Below are 19,475 nucleotides of genomic sequence, written 5' to 3' on the forward strand. Positions count from 1 at the left end.
TTACAGAATTTCGAATCCTTTTGTATTCGAATCTAATTACGGGATTCGGTATTCTGTTTAATGACGTAATTACACGTCATCTCATATACTATATTAACAATTTTTGAAACTTATTAATTTTGAAAAAAAATGTTTTTGTGTTTGTGGGACTTTCAAGAGTAAACGTTTCGTAACGTCTTTTCATAACCTGCAATAGTTTCATGACGCAAAAACTACCTAATAGTACAATTTTTGATCATTTTACAGCTCATGTTCCAACAAGGCGGGTATGAAAGAGTCAATAAACTGACTTATGTGGGTAAAATTATGTTTTCCTATAAATATAAAAAGATTCGAAATTCTAGATTCGGAATTCTAGATTCGAAATAAAGTATTCTAGGATATCCTAGAATACCTAATTATTCTGTAATGTGCATCCCTACAGATCAGAATTGTAGAAATACCCCTTTATCACTGATAATGTCACCGTCCGGATCGTCGAAAAACGCTCGTATTTTTGTAATAGAAAGAAATCCTATTAATAATAAAATCAACTTCCTTACGTCCTGCGCATCGGTTACGCTGCGAAAACACAGCGACTAGCTAAAATGACGGAACGGTTTGTCACGAAGTAAATATCGTCCCGGCCAAGCTTGGACAGAGGCCAAAAACGTTGTTCGTTGGCACCGCGCGAGAACCAAAGTTTCGTAAATCCCAGTTGCAAGATATTAGTTTTTTCCATAAAATATTTAATTAGAAATTTATGTACACTTGTTATGTTATGTAACAGTAACACTATTGCAAAATCCGAAAGTTTAAACAATTTATATAAATCATATAATTTATAAAACACTGGCTGCACGCTGACGTGGCATTACATCATTTTCCACGAGAGCATATTCACAACGATTGCTTCGCTTACCAAGTGTTGAATGTATGCTATCGCATGGGTCTTCCTTTATTTCCTAAGCGAGCGCAGAGCGTAAATATGTGACCTTTCGATCGCGTGGTGGGTCAGGCAATGGGCACATTCCTCTCGATTGGTACATTATGAAATGTCATAATTAATAATTATGTTACAGTAAGACATGTGAAGTAACAATCGAACAAAAAAAGGTTCAAAATGCAACACGGCAATGTTTGTTATTCGATCGATTTCGTTACCTGATAATTACGAACACCCGTGATTATAACGAACACGCAACAAACATAAAACATCAAATCGCAGCTTTAACAACCTTTCTATCACACAGGCGCCCGCACTATAGTCAGAAATATGCAAGATTTCGTAGCTTGAGTGACAGACGCGCGTAAAATATATTACACCCGGATTTTCAATAAAATTAACCGATCACCGTCCGGATTTACTTCTACAATCCTGTAAAAAAGTTGTAAAAAAGGCTTTTTTTTTAAAATCAGATATGGAAACATTAGGGATTAGGCTATCGTGTAATTCGACACCTGCTGTAATTGCATATGATCAAATTCGCCGACGTTGCGATTCGTTACTTGCAAGAGAGCAAATTCACAACGAACAAAAAATGATTAAAGAGAAAGCTACGCTGACTACAGGGCTTTACATTAACTTGTTTTAGGTGCTTGTCCAAAGGACAAGTTGATACACTAGTTTACCAACGAAATTTTTACTTGTCCCAAAGAAATAAACAATTTCTTCAAACACGGCATATTTTGTAACATGTTCAAACCTCAATGTATGCATTGTATACTTCATACTATGTTGTACACATCTTAAAAGCAGCGGCTAGCAAACTCGGGTTTTATTTGGGGGGGGAAACCTATTTACCCCTATCGCAACCACAAACGTAAAAAGTGCATATTTTTGCCCTGTCGGCATCAGCCGGATTTTACTACCCGCAAAAGTTGAAAGCAGTGGTGCAGCCATAAAATATAAGGGTTTCAAATGCGCCCAGAGGGTGTGAGATTTAAAAATAACACTTTCTTTCGCCTAAAACAATCCCTTTTACACTTTAATTGACAAACCTTATAATGTATAATGAGAAATGAATAAATCTCCTAAAACAAAGAACTAGTCTTCGCAAATCTGTTTACAAAGAAGGGCAGCCAAGCTAAATCTTTGTTATGAAATAACACAGGTCTACTCTTGGAAGGAAGAGGAGGGGGGGAGAGCATAACACTGTGGTTTAGCCAGTAAATTTTAACATGTAGAATCGTATTTTGTAAAAAAAAAAAAAAAATTAAATTAAAATTTTTTATTTTAATTTTTTTTCAATTTTTTTTTTTTGAAAATACGGGTGATTATTTCAATGGCCATATTAAATAGCTACCTATAAAGACATTAACTTTGTCTCTGTTGTTTTAAATACTTACAAATGAAAGCAAGCTACGGTTTAATTCCTGCCAGCTGATGTCATTCCCGCCAAAACACACGTAACCTCGCGCACGCACACACACTCGCACATACACTCACGCAGACGAGTGCACGAGCCGGTGCGTTCGCATCAACGATTTTACGATTTTTACTTCACTTCTTAACACGACGCGTTTGTGAAGCCTTAAATATACGAATTTGTCCATACGCTGGCGTATTTAACCTTCGATATGAGCGTTATTTTTCTACTTGTCCTTTCGGACAAGTGCCTAACCAAATTCACTTGTCCCATGGACTGTTTTGGTTGTCCGGGATAAGTGGACAAGCGTTAATGTCGAGCCCTGGACTAGTCTCGTTATCTTTTAGTAGCTTCACTTTTTTCATTTAATATTTTTCGCTCTCGCGTGTAACATTATAGCATAAGGCTCGGCGCTCGGCCCAGTTTTCAGCCGAGCGCCGAGTGTCAAAAAAGGAGACGCTCGGGCACGAGCTTTTGAGTTCGGGCTCGGCTCGGCACATCCCTATGAATTACAATTGAAAGTTGCGAATTATACAACAGTAAGCAACAGGAATCCAATAAACAGTGACATATCCATGTTTTCCCGTTTGTGTGGACGTATAACATCACTACCAATGTATCCATAACTTCACTTTTCTTCAGAGCCGGAAGAATAAGTATTAAACAAAATAAAACTTCACAACATCATAATTGTAATGATCAGACACTTAATCATTGAAGTTTGAACCATTATCCGTAATTATTCCAGCAGTGAAAACATTGTAAACTAGTAATATTGCGTAGAATATACTTGAAAATCGTCAGAAACAGCTGATCGCAGAGTCACAAGCTAATTGGTCAAAAATAACGTAATCACAAAGCAGACGTTCGCATTTAGTCTCAATGCAGCCTAGATTGAGCGCACGTATATATACGTGGTTTACTATTAGTTTAAATGCAACGCGGCACTCGTAACAATGAAAAAATGGTAAAACGTACATACGTGTGATGGCACCGCGAACCATTGTTACTTAAACGTATATATATGTAGTTTGGCGCCGAAAGTGTTTTTTTACTCTTTAATCGATTGAGTGTTCAATAAAAGTTGATTATTTTTGTGAGGTTTATTATTGTGATAAGATATAACATTAGTAGAAAGCCATTTTTACGCGCAGAAGTGCTTGGTTTTTAAAAAATCGCTTAAACGAAAATCAGCACCCAGCAATGATAAAATGCTATGCTGTGGGCTCCGTAATGGTGGCAACTATGACATCACAGGCGCGGAGACAATGGTTAACAAAACTCGTTGTTTTACAATCCGTTTCCTAACTTGGTGTATACTAACTTTGGTCTAAGCTGCTTGCCGGTGTCAAATAACCAATAAAATATTAAATTAATTTATGTCCGTTGGTAAATTTTGTCTCATTTCCTTTGTTGATTTACCGTTCCTGTAGTCTGGCTCGGGAGACGATTGATCCTTTCGTCAGAATGTAGGTACGCGTACGATAATATAGATAACGATTGCAACAACTTGCGCAATCTCCAATCAGTCACATATATTAAAAGCAGTCGTATTGTAGTTGATTTTAAGTCACAGAAACACAGAAAAGAGGTCAGAATTATTATGGTTCTCGCCACTGGCGCCCACTTACGGAGAGGCGGGGAGGCGCCGCCTCCCGGTTTATTTACCGTTTTCATATAAAAATTACGAAGAAATAGCTTATACGCGATGCAGCGTATTTATTTTGCAATATTCGTTTTGTTTTTATTTAGCTATGTTCATTTAACCCATTTTAACCCAATAACGCACAATGCGTATTATGCGAGTTTGAATCAACGCGTCAAACGGGATTGTTTCGTAAACAACACTGAAATGCAATGCGTTAAACCCTACAATGCGCACTTGTTTATTTGAACCAAAGGAATTAGTTTTTTTTTACTCTTTGTTTGAACCAAACGAACATTAAGCCAAGTTATCCTCTATTCAATGCAACATTCTCCTGACACATGTCATTCTACACGTTGACGCTTATCGGCGAGTTATTTTTATGTAATAAAATTTAATTATTCTTTAGAAAATTAAATTTCTTACGTCCGGCCGACAATACATTATTTGGATTCCTAGTTCCAAATCAATTGACGGCATAAACGTGCGCTTTATTTTAACCGCATCGTTTACCTTGCGAGAACACAGCGGATAGAAAAAAGACGAAACGGGTGTGCAAACTTTTTTAATTTAAAGAAAAATGTGTTTTCCAAATACCCTCCATATTATTTTAAACACAAATTATGTCACATGGAACCTTTATGTGGTGAATTAAAACTAATATTACATTTTTATATAAAAATACATTGGTGCAAGTTTCACACTTGTTCACCGTGCATAATGTAATGATGGTTTACGTCATAATAACTTTGATAAATTAATACGATTGTTAGAAAACTTTTATGTTTCATGCGCTTCCATACGACCAGGGGCGCAACCAGGGGGGCTGTTTTGCTGTCATGACAGCCCCCTTTTCCGCAGACACGCACGCAGCCAGAAAGTGCTAAGACGCACACATACGCGTTGCATTCAATATTACATTCCTTCGCTTAAAATTGGAATTACTTTTCGTTCAATTGTTACGTCACTTGTCCTATTGTAACGTAACTATTAATTATGACGTTTCATAATATAACAATCTGGAGGAATGTGCTAACTGCCCAACCAACCACGAGATCGAAACATCGTGTATGAGCGTCACATTTTTACGCTCTGCGCCGGCGTAGGAAATAAAGGAAGACGCATGTGGTAGCATACATTTAACACTTAACAAACGAAGCAATCGTTGTGAATTTATTCTCGTGAAAAGTGACGTAATAAAACTCTGGTTCTCGTGCGGTGCCAACGAACACGTTTTTTTGGCCTTTGTCCAAGCTCTGCCGGGGCGATACTTTGTAATAATATATTACAATTTGTGTTGGTTCCAATTTACTGATAGCGTCGCTCCTCGCACTTAAATTTGCACCAATTAAAATGCATAATAATCGCGGTTTATCAGCATTTAAATCAGTGGTTACCAAACTTTATCTACTCGCGTACCACTTTTTGGTTCAAGCAGCGTTCTCAAACCACCTACATACTAAACTACTAAAGGCTCGTGAACAACTCATTTTAAATAGTAGAAATTAGAAACCGCACGCACACCTATTTTTTCCGCGGGCATGAACTTGGCACTGCCTTTCTCAAAGTTGAAAATAAAAGTAATTTGCCTATTAAACAGGGCAACAGGCGCGGTAATAAACAACCTAAATATGTTCCAGAAGTAGCACTGCTGTATATTTACGATGTTTTCCTCAGCCAAGCAGCATAATTATTACGAAACAGTAGGGATTCACACGTGGATTCATCGCGTCATAATAGCGATTGTTTGACCTGGGAATTGATTACGTCATAATAGCAGTTCACACGTTGATTATTTGCGTCATATTAGCGATTGTCCCCTTGATTATTTAGCCTGCAGGTGCTTGAAAACAGGTTGAATATTTGCCTTTTCGTGGGCATAAGTAAAGATAGGCCTGCAAAAATATTCTGTACACGCGTAAAGCAACGCCTAGGTTTAAAAAGTTAGGAACACCGGTGTAGGGAATATAGCATGGAATGTCACGCTCTACGTAATTTATGTGGATTAAAATAATGCTCACGACAATCACTAAAAGATCATTTGCGATCGTTTGGTGTGAACTTAATAAGGTGCTCGCGTACCACCTGGGAGGCCTTCGCATACCATAGTTTGGGAAGCACTGATTTAAACTAATCATCAGAAACAGAAATCATACAAAAACTACAGATCGTATGGGAGCAAATAAAACACGATTGTTTACCAACAATCTCGTTTGTGATGGAACAATCGTAATGGTTTATCAAAGGTATTCTGACGTAAATAATCGTTACATTAACATGCGTAAATCTGCAACAATGTTTCCTCCGTTTATATTAATTTAGATACGTCTTTTTAATAATGTAGTGTTAGTTTTAATTTACCGCGTAAAATAGAATATATATTCGTGTGCACAACCAATAAAGGGAGTGTTTTATCGCGTCAGAGATAAACGTGGACTAGACGTAAATATGACAGCCCCCTTTTGAACGCGCTGGTTGCGCCACTGCTACGAAATAATTTTTGGCAAACTGCGCCACTGCTACGAAATAATTTTTGGCAAACTATCTTTACTTGATTGCGCATACGTTTAAAGGATACGACATGTGAAGCATATAATGCATACGACATGTGAAGTTTGCGTATTTCTTTTACTCCCAATATAATTTTAAGCCAACAATCGTGAATATTTTTAAAGCAGGTAAATCGCGATTATGCTAATTTTAATTTGTTCAAATATAACAGCGAGCGACGCTAATGTAAATTGGAACTAACACATAGTCTCAGTAAATTGGAACCGAAACATAGTAATATGATATTACAAAGTAATCTTCCGGCCGAACTTGGACAGAGGCCAAAAAACGTCCTTTGTAGGCACCGCGCGAAAATCATAGTTTCGTGAATCCCAGTTGCAGGATATTAATTTTAAGTTATTTCTTTAATTTTGTTATTTTTAAAATTTATGTATATTTGTTATGTTATTTTACACTTTATTAATATCAAAAAGTTAAAACATTTTATATAAATGGTATTTATATACCACTGGCCTATTCCGCTAACGTTGCATCTAGTCAGTTTCCACGAGAATAAATTCACAACGATTGCTTCGCTTGTTAGTTGTAGAATGTATGCTACCGCATGCGCCTTCCTTTATTTCCCACGCCGGCGCAGAGTGTAAAAATGTCACGCTCATACACAATGTTTTGACCTTGTGGTTCAGTAGTTCCCAAACTATGGTACGCGAAGGTTTCCCAGGTGGTACACGAGCACATTATTAAGTTCAAAACCAAAGGATCGCAAATGATCTTTTAGTGATTGTCATAAGCATTATTTTAATTCACATAAATTACGTAGAGCGTGACATTTCATGCTATATTCACACAATGGCTATTATGACGCAAATAATTAACGTGTGAATTTCTATTATGTCGTAATCAATTTCCAGGTCAAACAATCGCTATTATGATGCAATGAATCCACGTGTGAATCCCTACGATTTCGTAATAAATAGTCTGCTAGGCTGAGGAAAACATCGTAAATATACAGCAGTGCTACTTGTGGAACATATTTAGGTTATTTATTACCCTGTTTAATTGGCAAATTACATTTACTTTACACGCAACTGTGGGAAAGGCGCTGCATGAACCAAAAAGTGGTACGCGAGTAGATAAAGCTAGGGAACCACTGCGGCGTGGTTGGTTGGGCAAAGGGCAGAACATTTTTGATTGTTACGTTATGAAACTTCATAGTTAATAGTTATTTTGCAATAAAACATGTGACGTAACAATTGAACGAAAAAATGTTCAAAATGCAACACGGCAATGTTTGTTGTTCGATCGATTTCGTTACCTGATAATTACGAACACCCGACGAACATAAAACATTATATCGCAGCTTGAACAACCGTTTCTATCGCACAAGCGCCCACACTAGACTGTGCCTAGCTTTAGTCTATACGCTTTATAACAGGATTTGGTAGCTTAGGTAACAGACGTGCGTAAAATATATTACGTTCTCACGCAAATTGTTCACGTAACCCTTCTGGCCTTATAATGACCTTTTTAATTATTATTGCCTCCTCGTAAATATAATCAAGTGGGCGCCTATGGTTCTCGCGACGATTTGGTTGTCGAAAATTGCGCTCTGCGACACATGGCAACGAATCGCAGCTCTGCTCGCATGCAACATTATAGGAATAGCGTAAGGCACTCGGCCCAGATTTAGCAGAGCGTCAAAAAGAGAAACGCTCAGGCACGAGCTTTTGAGTTCGGGCTCGGCTAGGCCCAACACGTTGTGCCACATACTGATTGACAAACATTTAGCAATTCAAAACCTTATTTAAGATTTAATGTAAACAATCTGGCAAGGTCAAAAGGGAATCATAAAATTTATATTAAATAATATTAGCTAGGAATATGGGCATTAATCAACTAATCTAATGTCATATATAATTTGTCAATATATAAAGCGACCAATTCAGACAACATTATAACTTAGCAACTTATGTGGTACATTTTTACTAACAATTGTTAAACTTAAACTATCACTAGTAAAACTGAACTAAACTAGACAGACTGCTTGGTAAAGTAGGTTGTAAACTACAAATATACCAACAATCTAAGCCCTCGAGGCATGTTAGATTGTAATAACACGAGTGTTTCTAAGAAAACATCTAAAGCATTACTTAACCAGTTTATCCAGTTATAGGTTATTCATTTTACACAAAATAAAACTGATGTGTGGAGGGAGGGGGAAAGCTCGTGTTTGCTTAGCGCAAATAATATCATCAAGGAGAAAGACAAAAAATGCAACTAAAATTTTAAATAATGTAACTCTTGTTCAATTTAAAGCATATAACACTTGTTCAAAGAATGTATGGAAACCACCATTAAGTTATAATTTTCCTAAACTTGTTGAATGTGTAACGATGTTTAGCAGTTTATCAGCTTTTACCAAGAGGGGACAAGCAAACTCAGTGTTATGCTGAATCTGCACTAAAGAATGCCCTTACTTAAGACGGAACAAGAAATAATACATTGATTGCCAAACTCATTTAATTCTTCTCAATGAGGTCAAAACTGCTGCAGTATTAATATTTAATCAAAACTTAACTTTGAAAATGTGGAAAAGTGAATTTTCACCAAAATTCACCTTCCATTGATACCCACTGTCTCATGCTTTTTGAAAAAACAACTTGGATGTTTGTGTCGAAAATTAACTTTGAAATAGCTCATAATGAGTTAAAGAAAGGTTAGATTAATGTTATAGAATGCGTATTACTTTGTATAATTCGTATGTTACAAATTAAATAATTTGTTAGGTGTTAGTGATTGGGAACTAGGGCTAGGTTAAGGCCAGTGTTCTATTTTTTTTCAATTTCCGCAGACCGCAAATTATGACATTAAACCGCACGCATACTTTGTAATAGTATTATCATGCTATTTGTACACTATGCTTTTTTTTATAAACGATATAAGAAAACGAACTATATAGTCAAGTGGGGTAATAAAAATCAGAAAACATAAACTTTCGATTTTCTCCCAAAGTGATCAACTAAAAAAAATATTTTTAGTCTGGTATGCATTATACCTTGATGTCCAATAAAGATTGAAGGATTTCTATGATTACTTAATATTTTATTCGAAATTTTGTGCTGTTTTTTATTCCCTAGGATTTGCGGTAAAAAAAAAAACATTAGCGGGGCAATAAAAAAACAATGTTTTCAACAGCAAATTGACTTAACCTAAAGAAAAAAATATCTTTTACATACTTTTAACAGCCTTGTTCCAAAGCTTTTCTTTAATAATTTATCATTTTTACTTCACTACTTCCTTTTAAACATAAGCTTACCCGCAAATAACATTTATTAGCAGCCCTGGAGACTCACGTTGGCAATCGGCAATTGCCGACGCTTTTGCCGACGTATTTGGACGAAAACATTTTTTTTTTAATATTTTTATATAGCAGACGCAAAATTGCAAAAATTACGGGCGATAAAAGCTAAAAGTAAGGTATATAATACATAACAGTAGTATATAGCAAATGAAGTCAGGCGCACCGATTTCCTAACGCACCTGCGCGTTGACTACGACGTCATTAATGTCCTTGTATACGTTCGCCGAGCGCCGAGATTCAACCAGAAGCTCGGCAAGAGCTTATGACGTTATTAACTCTTTAACTGCCCATGGCAAATAAAGTCGCTTTGGGACCACACGCCACTTAAACGGTGATTCTGCGTTCATTTCTCCATTAACGATCCCAAATTTGGTTTCATTTGAAAGAGGAAGCAATTTCCTTTTGATTTCAGCAATAAAAAATACATCAACGTATTTAAAAATTTTGAGTAATGTATTGTCAAAGTTTTTGAACATTTTTAGCCAAATTTAGCCATTTTCCTTTAGTTATGTCCCCAATTTCGCTGTAATTTCCTGTTCACGCCAATTCGGAGTTGCAGTAGGGGATTCCCCTTGTATTCAAGCGTTGTTTAGGCTTCACAAAGCATTTTTAGCTTTGAAAACACTTTGTAGGGGTACTAGAACAGAATTTTTGTACAAAGTAGCTTAAATGGACACTGGTCCATAAAGGCTTGCATTTTCTTTGCTTTTAGTTGTTGAATTAGCTGGTATTACTCATTAGCGTGGTTTATATGTACAAAATAAGCAAATCTGTTTGAAAATTAAAAATTTTAAAAATTTATGACTATTTTGCCTGACCACTTTTTATGATATTTGTACTAAAGTTGATGAGTAAAAAATATATATATATTTCGTTTTGAACGAGATTTGATGTTGTATTTAGCAGGAATATAGGATATTCAAGTGGTGAAACTTTACTTCCTTTCAATGAAAATCAAGTGAATCATCTTGGGGACATTTCAAACTATGTTTAATGTTTCAAAGCTTTTTTAACATGTTATTTACTTTGTTTTGTCATTGAATTTGTGTTTTCTAGAACCTCATTGATGAATACAACACCTGGTCAAAAATTAAAAAATTTGAAAAAATAGGCGGCAGTTGAAGGGTTAAGGAGAAAGGCGTACGAGAATAAGTTTCTTTTTGGACGAAAAGCGTCGCTAATTAAAATCATTTAGAACACGTGGTTTGCGGTGAAAGAAAAGACGTAATGCAGGAGAAGACGTAATGCAGCTAAAAAAGTTAAGGAATTTATGTTTTTTTTATTAAAAATCCGTCTAATCAGATACGAAACATTGGGCGCTCGTGTTATACGATACCGACTGTAATTCGAGACAGGCAAATTCGCGCTGACGTTGGGATTCGTGACGTCACACCCGGCCATGCGTCTTTTGAAAACCAACCAGTTGCCCACATACTTTTATACGAGTCTCCAGGGCTGTATTAGACTAAAAACAAAGCCCATAAGTTTCATAACCTATATAAAGCACAAGAAGCAACCAGAGCATTACACTTGATTTAACTAAATTATAAAGGCTTTTAAAAATCTAAAATGACATCATGACTTTATCTAAACTAAATTCAGCAACATAATCATAAAAATGACCTGTAACTAGAGATGCACATTACAGAATTTTGAATCTATAAGATTCGAAACCTTTCGTACTTGAATCTAATTACGGGATCCGATATTCTGTTTAATGATCACATGTCATTTCATAAACTATATATATTAACAATTTTTAAAACTTAATAATTTTGAAAAAAAAAAATTTTGTGTTTGTGGGAGAATTGCAAAGACTAGTTTTTTGTTTTAAGAGATTTATCCATTTCTCATTATCCTAAGGTTTGTCAATTAAAGTGTATATAGGTTTCACCCCCCAAATAAAACCGACTTTGCTAGCCGCTGCTTTTGTGATGTGTACAACATACAAGTATGAAGTATACATTGCATACATTGAGGTTTGAACATGTTACAAAATATGCCGTGTTTGAAGAAATTGTTTATTTCTTTGGGACAAGTAAAAATTTCGTTGGTAAACTAGTGTATCAACTTGTCCTTTGACGAAGCACCTAAAACAAGTTAATGTAGAGCCCTGCTAGAGTTTCACTACGTCTTTTTTATGAGAATAAACTCACAACAATTGCTTCGTTTGTGTGGAATGTCAGGATTGTAAAAGTTGTAAATCCGGACGTAGTATGTTTTACGTGCGTCTGTCACCCAAGCTACCAAATCTTGTTATAAAGCATATTACTGACTATCACCACATAGAAACGGTTTTTAAAGCTGCGATCTAATGTTTTATGTTCGTCGTGTGTTCGTAATAATCAGCTAACGAAGTCGCTCGAGTAACAAACATTGCCGTGCTGCAATTTGACATTTTGCGCTTAATTGTTATGTCATATGTCTTATTGCAACATAACTATTAACTATGACGTTTCATTACGTAACAATCGGGAGGAATGCCCACTGCCCAACGAACCACGAGACCGAAACATCGTGTATGAGCTTCACATTTTTACGCTCTGCGCGGGCGTAGGAAATAAAGGAAGACGCATGCAGTAGCATACAGTCCACACCTAACAAACGAGGCAATCGTTGTGAATTTATTCTCGTGAAAAGTGCCGTCATGAAACTCTGGTTCTCGTGCGGTGCCAACGAACGATGTTTTTTGGCTTCTGTCCAAGCTCGGCCGGGAAGATACTTTGTAATATCATATTACAATTTGAGTTGGTTCCAATTTACTGATAGCGTCGCTCCTCGCTCTAATATTTGCACCAATTAAAATTCACATAAACGCAATTTACCTGCATTTATTAAAGTTTAAACTATTCTTGGTTGCTTGCTTAAAATTATATCGGGAATAAAACAATTATATGAAATATAAAAGCACATAAACCACAACTGTTTTCTAAAATTTTAATAGTTTATCAAAGGTATTATGACGTAATCATCGTTACATTTTTAATCCACGATGAACGTGCGTAAAACTTTTCAGTTGTTTCCACCGATTTAGATACGTCGTTTTAATAAATGTAATATCATTTTAAATTCACCACATAAAGGTTCCATGTGACATGATTTGTGACAAAATTAGTATAGTAGGTGTTAGAAAAATGCATTTTTTAATGTTTGCACGAACCGTTTCACCATTTTAGCTATTCGCCGTGTTCTCGCAATGTAACCGATGCGGTTAAAATAGAGCGCACGTTTATGTCGTCAATAATTACGGAACAAAGAAATCAAAGAGTATATTGTCGGCCGAACGTAAGAAAGTTGATTTTAATATAAATAGGATTTATTTCTACTAAAAAAATCCGGACGTTTTTCGACGATCCGGACGGTGACATTATCACTGAAAAAGGGGTATTTTTACAATCCTGTGGAATGTATGCTACCGCACATGCGTTTTCCTTTCCTACGCCGGCAGAGAGCGTAAAAATGTGACGCTCATACATGATGTTTTAATCTCGTGGTTGGTTAGAAGTGGGCACATTCCTCGCGATTGTTATATTATGAAACGTCATAATTGGTAGTTATGTTGTAATACAAGTAACGTAACAATTTAATGAAAAAAAATGTTTCAATTCCTAGCGAAAGAATGTAATATTGAATGCAACGCGTGTTTTAGCACTTTCTGTCTGGGTGCGTGTTTGCGGACATGGGGTCGTCATGACAACAAAACAGCCCAAATGGTTGCAAGCAAGCATCAAAAAAGGAGACCCTTGGACACGAGCTTTTGAGTTTGGGTTGGCACATCCCTAACTATTTGTGAATTTTCAAAGTTAATTTTAGATATGAATGCCAAAGTATCAAAATAAAACTTTACAGGGGTACCAAAAAGTCTTTTTAAAATTGAAAATTTTAATGGCTACCATCATCAGGAATACTTTTATTATGGCTTGCATAGTAAAATAGTGACGCAGTACTTTTTAGGCTAGGAACCACTGATTTAACTCAAAAATAAACAATTTTGAACATTTATTTCATCTTACCGTATTATTTGGAAGTCTTTGCTCCACAGCTACACAACTAGATTACGTGATCGCTTACCAGATATTTTATCTTTTTTGGCAGCAAAGTGGTTACGACACCGTATTTATTATTATTTACTGCCTGACAAGTTTTGGGGCTACGTGGCAACATAGAGATCTAAACCAAGGGTTCTTCAACTTTTTGAAGCACGCCCCCCAGAGCCATAGAAATACCGAGTAGTCCAACCCATTGTTACGTAAAAGACAAATTGAACGGCAATTTGGGTCCAAAATAACACAGTAGGTATAGGGAAAATGTATGTTTTTCGGTAAATTACAGAAAAACTTGGGCCTAAAAACAAATTTAAAGGTTGAAAAATGTAAAAAACATGTGTTATTTGTTTTCTGTGTCAAAAAAAGTCAAAAATTAGAATTAGAAGCGGTTGATTTGCGACATTTTAGTCATTTAATGCGGCTAAATTTATACATTTTTTCTAAAAAATGTTTGGTAAGGTAAATAGAAGCTGTTTTACACCTTCCCACAATAGGAAAACACAAACAAAACTTAACAAGTTCGTTTAAACCCATTGCCAAAGTCACCACTTTTGCTCTATTTTGGACACACATAGACGGCAGTTGGACTACTCGGTGTTTATACGACTCTGCGCCCCCCTAATGAAGATCTCAACACACTTGCGCCCCCCCCCCTTTTTGTTAAATTATCACAGTGGTGTTCAATTAATTTCTGCCATGATCCACCATCGTAACCGGCTATTTCCCGCCCGGCTAATTCCCCCCGGCTATTTCCCCACCGGCTAATTCCCCCCAATGACTATTTCCCCCCCGTGACTATTCCCCTCCGGCTATTTCCCCCCCAAGACTATTTCCCCCCTGCTATTTCCCCCCGTGACTATTCCCCTCCGGCTATTTCCCCCCAAGACTATTCCCCTCCGGCTATTTCCCCCCGGCTAGTTCTCCCCCGTGACCTTTCCCCCCGGCTATTTCCCCCCGATGACTATTCCCCCCGGCTATTTCCCCCTTGGCTAGTTCCCCCCGTAACCATTCCCCCCCGTGACTATTCCCCCCCGGCTCTTTCCCCCGGCTATTTCCCCCCCCGGCTATTCCCCCCGGCTATTTCCCCCCAGCTATTTCCCCCCGGCTATTTCCCCCCGGCTATTTCCCCCCTAAGACTAGGGGGGTTAGGGGTTAGGGGTTAGGGGTTAGGGGTTAGGGGTTAGGGGTTAGGGGTTAGGGGTTAGGGGTTAGGGGTTAGGGGATAGGGGTTAGGGGTTACGGGTTAGGGGTTAGGGGTTAGGGGTTAGGGGTTAGGGGTTAGGGGTTAGGGGTTAGGGGTTAGGGGTTAGGGGTTAGGGGTTAGGGGTTAGGGGTTAGGGGTTAGGGGTTAGGGGTTAGGGGTTAGGGGTTAGGGGTTAGGGGTTAGGGGTTAGGGGTTAGGGGTTAGGGGTTAGGGGTTAGGGGTTAGGGGTTAGGGGTTAGGGGTTAGGGGTTAGGGGTTAGGGGTTAGCCGTGGATAATAGTCTCGGGGGGAAATAGCCGGGGGGAAATAGTCCCGGGGGGGATAGTCCCCGGGGGGGATAGTCCCGGGGGGAATAGCCTGGGGGAATAGTTACGGGGGGGAATTAGCCGGGGGAATAGTCACGGGGGGAAAATAGCCTGGGGGAATAGTTACGGGGGGGAAATAGCCGGGGGGGAATAATCACGGGGGGGAATTAGCCGGGGGAATAGTCACAGGGGGGAAATATCCGGGGGGGAATAGTCACGGGGGGAAAATAGCCGGGGGGAAATAGCCGGGGGGAAATAGCCGGGGGGAATGGTCACGGGGGGGGGAAATATCCGGGGGAATGGTCACGGGGGGGATTTAGCCGGGGGGAATAGTCAGGGGGGGGAGTAGCCGGGGGGAATGGTCACGGGGGGGAATTAGCCGGGGGGAAATAGTCAGGAGGGGGAATAGTCACGGGGGGAAGTAGCCGGGGGGAAGTAGCCGGGGGGAATAGTCACGGCGGGGAAGTAGCCGGGGGGAAATAGCCGGTGGGAAAACGCCTGGGGGGATATAGCCTAGAACCATCCACCATAGCCAAACCTGACATATTGGACATGTTTTAAACCGCGCCCCCTTGGTTGACTGTAACTGTATTATTGCGTAAAACCCCTTATCGCGATCAACGCAAAAGTGAAATCAAATAACCGTTCGGTTTACGTTTACGTCGTATAGTTATTTACCATATTTACCATGTTTTTCTTAGCCAGGTAGACTGTTTGTTTCGAAATAGTAGGGATTCCTTGTATCATAATAGCGATTGTTTTGCGTGGGAATTAATTACGACATAATAGCAATTCACACGGCGATTATTTGCGTCATAATAGGGATTGACACCTCATCATTTACCATGTGTAAGGGGTTTAAAAACAGACTTAAAGGTTTTCTATTTTAATTTAAATTTTGCGTGCGACGTATTTAAGCCTTTTGAACATCAATGTAATACCGCTTTATTTTATAGTTTTTTTGCGCACCTCTTCCGAGTGTTTCACGCCCCCAGTTTAAGAACCACTGATCTAATCATATAGATAGAAAACTAAAGTCACGTGACAAACTAACTTTACGTCGAAACCAAAGTTAGTATAGACCAAGTTAGGAAACGGATTGTAAAACAACGAATTTTGTTAACCATTGTCTCCGCGTCTATGACGTCATAGTTGCCGCCATTACGGAGCCCACGGCATAGCATTTTATTATTGCTGGGTGCTGTTTTTGCGCACGGTAGTGGTCAGCACGGTAGTGGTCAGCACGGTAGTGGTCATATAGATCCTTTTTCGTCGAACAGTTGTTCTTGGCTTTGTTGTTGTTGTTGCTGCTGATAGGGCGATTATTTTCCGCACTTATCCTAATTCTCAATTCTAGCATTTTTCTTTAATCTCTTGATTGAAATCAAATCGTAATATATATTTATAATTTTTAGACTGAATTTTCAGATTTAAAACCGCACGATGAGCGATTAATTAACGATTACTTTCCTCATGCACTTTACATAACGGAAACACTGTCTGGAGTTTGGCGGGAAACGACGGCACGTGTTGTATCCACACAACGATTCACGACTGAATCAAACTATTAGCATTTGTGGGGACGCATTAAATGCACTACTCTTATACCGTATTGTTATTAATCGTAATTGAAACATTGTTTTTAATTCAACATCATATGATTAACTTCTAACATTACTTAATTACTGCGTGTCACAAATTCACGCTTTGATGCGTAAAAGGCTGCTATTCCTTAAACCTCATATTATGTATTGTGCGTGAGTTTCTGGGTCATCTGCCGTATCTATAGATCGATAATTACGTATCGCGGAAGTCGTGGAACGTAACTGCAAGGTCTGGAGCCAAACCAAACACCCCTGCTGTTACGGATCTAGACGCTGCAGTTATCACGCTGTTCTTTTGTTTTTTTTGTGTCTTTCGTCGTGAAATCGTTGCGTATATAAGCGTGTTGTGGTCCGTAGTAAACATGATATACAAGAGTGAACTGAGTTACGTATGGTTGTGAGTAAGAGGAATAAGAAAGACGTTTAGCTACGGTGATTAACGGGACCAGCTTCGAGACACTTTTCGATAGTTAATTCCAATTAAAAATCCATCCGTCACGCGTAAAAACGTGACAACTGGGGGCTCGTCCGGGAAATGAACGATGAACGAGGCAAAGGTACCACTAGAGTTTGCTTCTTTGAAAAGGATGGTCTACTGGTTAGAAAATTCACGACTCCGAAGATTAACTATGGAAAATCTCTGAACCAAATAGTTGTTCCAAGGAAGTTGAGGAATAAGATAATGGAAGTGGCGCACGAATCAATGATGGGAGGCCATATGGGAACTAAAAAGACAAAAGACAAGATTCTTCAAGCCTTCTATTGGCCCGGCATGAACGGAGATATACGCCGGTTTTGCAGGTCATGCGACATCTGCCAGCGCACCATTCAAAAGGGGAGAGTACCGATCGCGCCCCTGGAGCGCATGCCCTTGGTCGACGTCCCCTTTAAAAAGGTAGCTGTAGATTTAATTGGCCCAATTTTACCGGCAAGTGGAAGAGGGCATCGCTACATATTGACGCTTGTGGATTACGCAACGAGATATCCTGAGGCAGTGCCATTAAAAGGAATCAGTACGGAACAAGTAGCTGAGGCCATGGTTGATATGTACAGTCGGCTTGGCATACCTGAAGAAGTATTGAGTGATATGGGCACACAGTCTATATCGGAGTGTATGCAAGAAGTCGAAAGGCTACTACGGATACGTCACTTATCAACAGCGCCTTATCATCCGATGTGCAATGGTCTTGTTGAACGTTTCAATGGGACGCTAAAGCGTATGTTAAGGAGGCTCTGCAGCGACCAACCAGCTCAATGGCATCGGTATATAAACCCGCTTCTATTTGCTTATCGAGAGGTGAGACAGGAATCCACGGGTTTCTCGCCTTTTGAACTGATGTATGGGAGGACGGTACGAGGGCCCATGCATGTACTCAAAGAAATGTGGACCAACGGCAAGACAGATCCAGAGGTACAAACCAGTTATTTATACGTAATGCAATTACGAGAACGTCTCCGGGACACTTTAAAGATTGCTAACGACGAATTGGAAAAGTCGCAAACTCGTTATAAGCGCTATTTCGACCGAAAAGCGAAACGCCGACTGTTACAAGTCGGCAGCAGAGCCCTCGTTCTTCTACCCACAGATAATAACAAGCTGTTGATGCAATGGAAGGGACCTTTCACCATTGAGAGCAAGCTGGGTAGTAATGATTACAGACTCGACATAAATGGAAGATTGAAAACATTCCACGCTAATCTACTGAAGGAATACGTGGAACGTGAGGTTCGACCAAGTCCCGAAGAAGGACACAATCTCACTGCCTGTTCGGCAGTTATAGGAGTGGTAGCCGAAGAGGAAGAGACACCATGGGATGTGCCAACACTCGGAGCTAAAGAGTCGCTTGAAGATATCTGTTACGGCAAACAATTAGAGCATTTAAGACTACAAGAGGTCAAAATGCTTGTGCAAACGTTCAAGGATGTATTTTCGGACGTCCCGGGTGAGATGGGAATTATCGAACACAAGATCACAGTCACGGATGAGAAGCCAATACGCTCAAAGCCTTATCCAGTACCATACAGTGTACGCGAATCACTAAGAACGGAAATCAACAACATGCTGGCAATGGGAGTCATCAGACCCTCAGAGTCCGCATACGCGTCACCAGTGGTCATCGTCAAAAAGAAAGACGGATCTAATCGGATATGTATCGACTTTCGGAAACTAAACAAAGTAACGGTATTCGACCCCGAACCTATGACGTCGGCAGAAGCGATATTTCAAAAAATTTACAAAGACAGGTTTTTTACCAAAATAGATCTTTCGAAAGGTTACTGGCAAGTGCCGGTAGCGAAAATGGATATACACAAGACGGCTTTTGTGACACCAGATGGAACGTACGAGTTCATAAGGATGCCGTTTGGGATGGTTAATTCCAGCGCCACATTTGTACGAGGCATGCGCAGAATACTTGCAGGACTGCACAATGTCGAATGCTACATCGATGA

At 38.9% G+C, this 19,475-nt stretch overlaps 1 protein-coding gene across 3 annotated transcripts in view; it reads right to left on the reverse strand.

Moving 5' to 3' along the window:
• LOC149732044 (mannose-1-phosphate guanyltransferase beta-A-like) overlaps window positions 1-14,041 on the reverse strand; it is a 28,807-nt gene extending 14,766 nt beyond the window's left edge. The window contains exon 1 of one of the 3 annotated variants that reach the window (XM_089883456.1): window positions 13,879-14,041. The gene's annotated coding sequence lies outside the window, so the exon portion shown is untranslated. The remainder of the gene's footprint in view (window positions 1-13,878) is intronic. The other 2 variants (XM_089883457.1, XM_089883458.1) reach the window with 2 other exon arrangements.
• Window positions 14,042-19,475: the final 5,434 nt, after the last annotated feature.

Source organism: Ciona robusta, chromosome 8, assembly GCF_009617815.1.
Source record: "Ciona robusta chromosome 8, ASM961781v2".
NCBI lineage: Eukaryota > Metazoa > Chordata > Ascidiacea > Phlebobranchia > Cionidae > Ciona > Ciona robusta.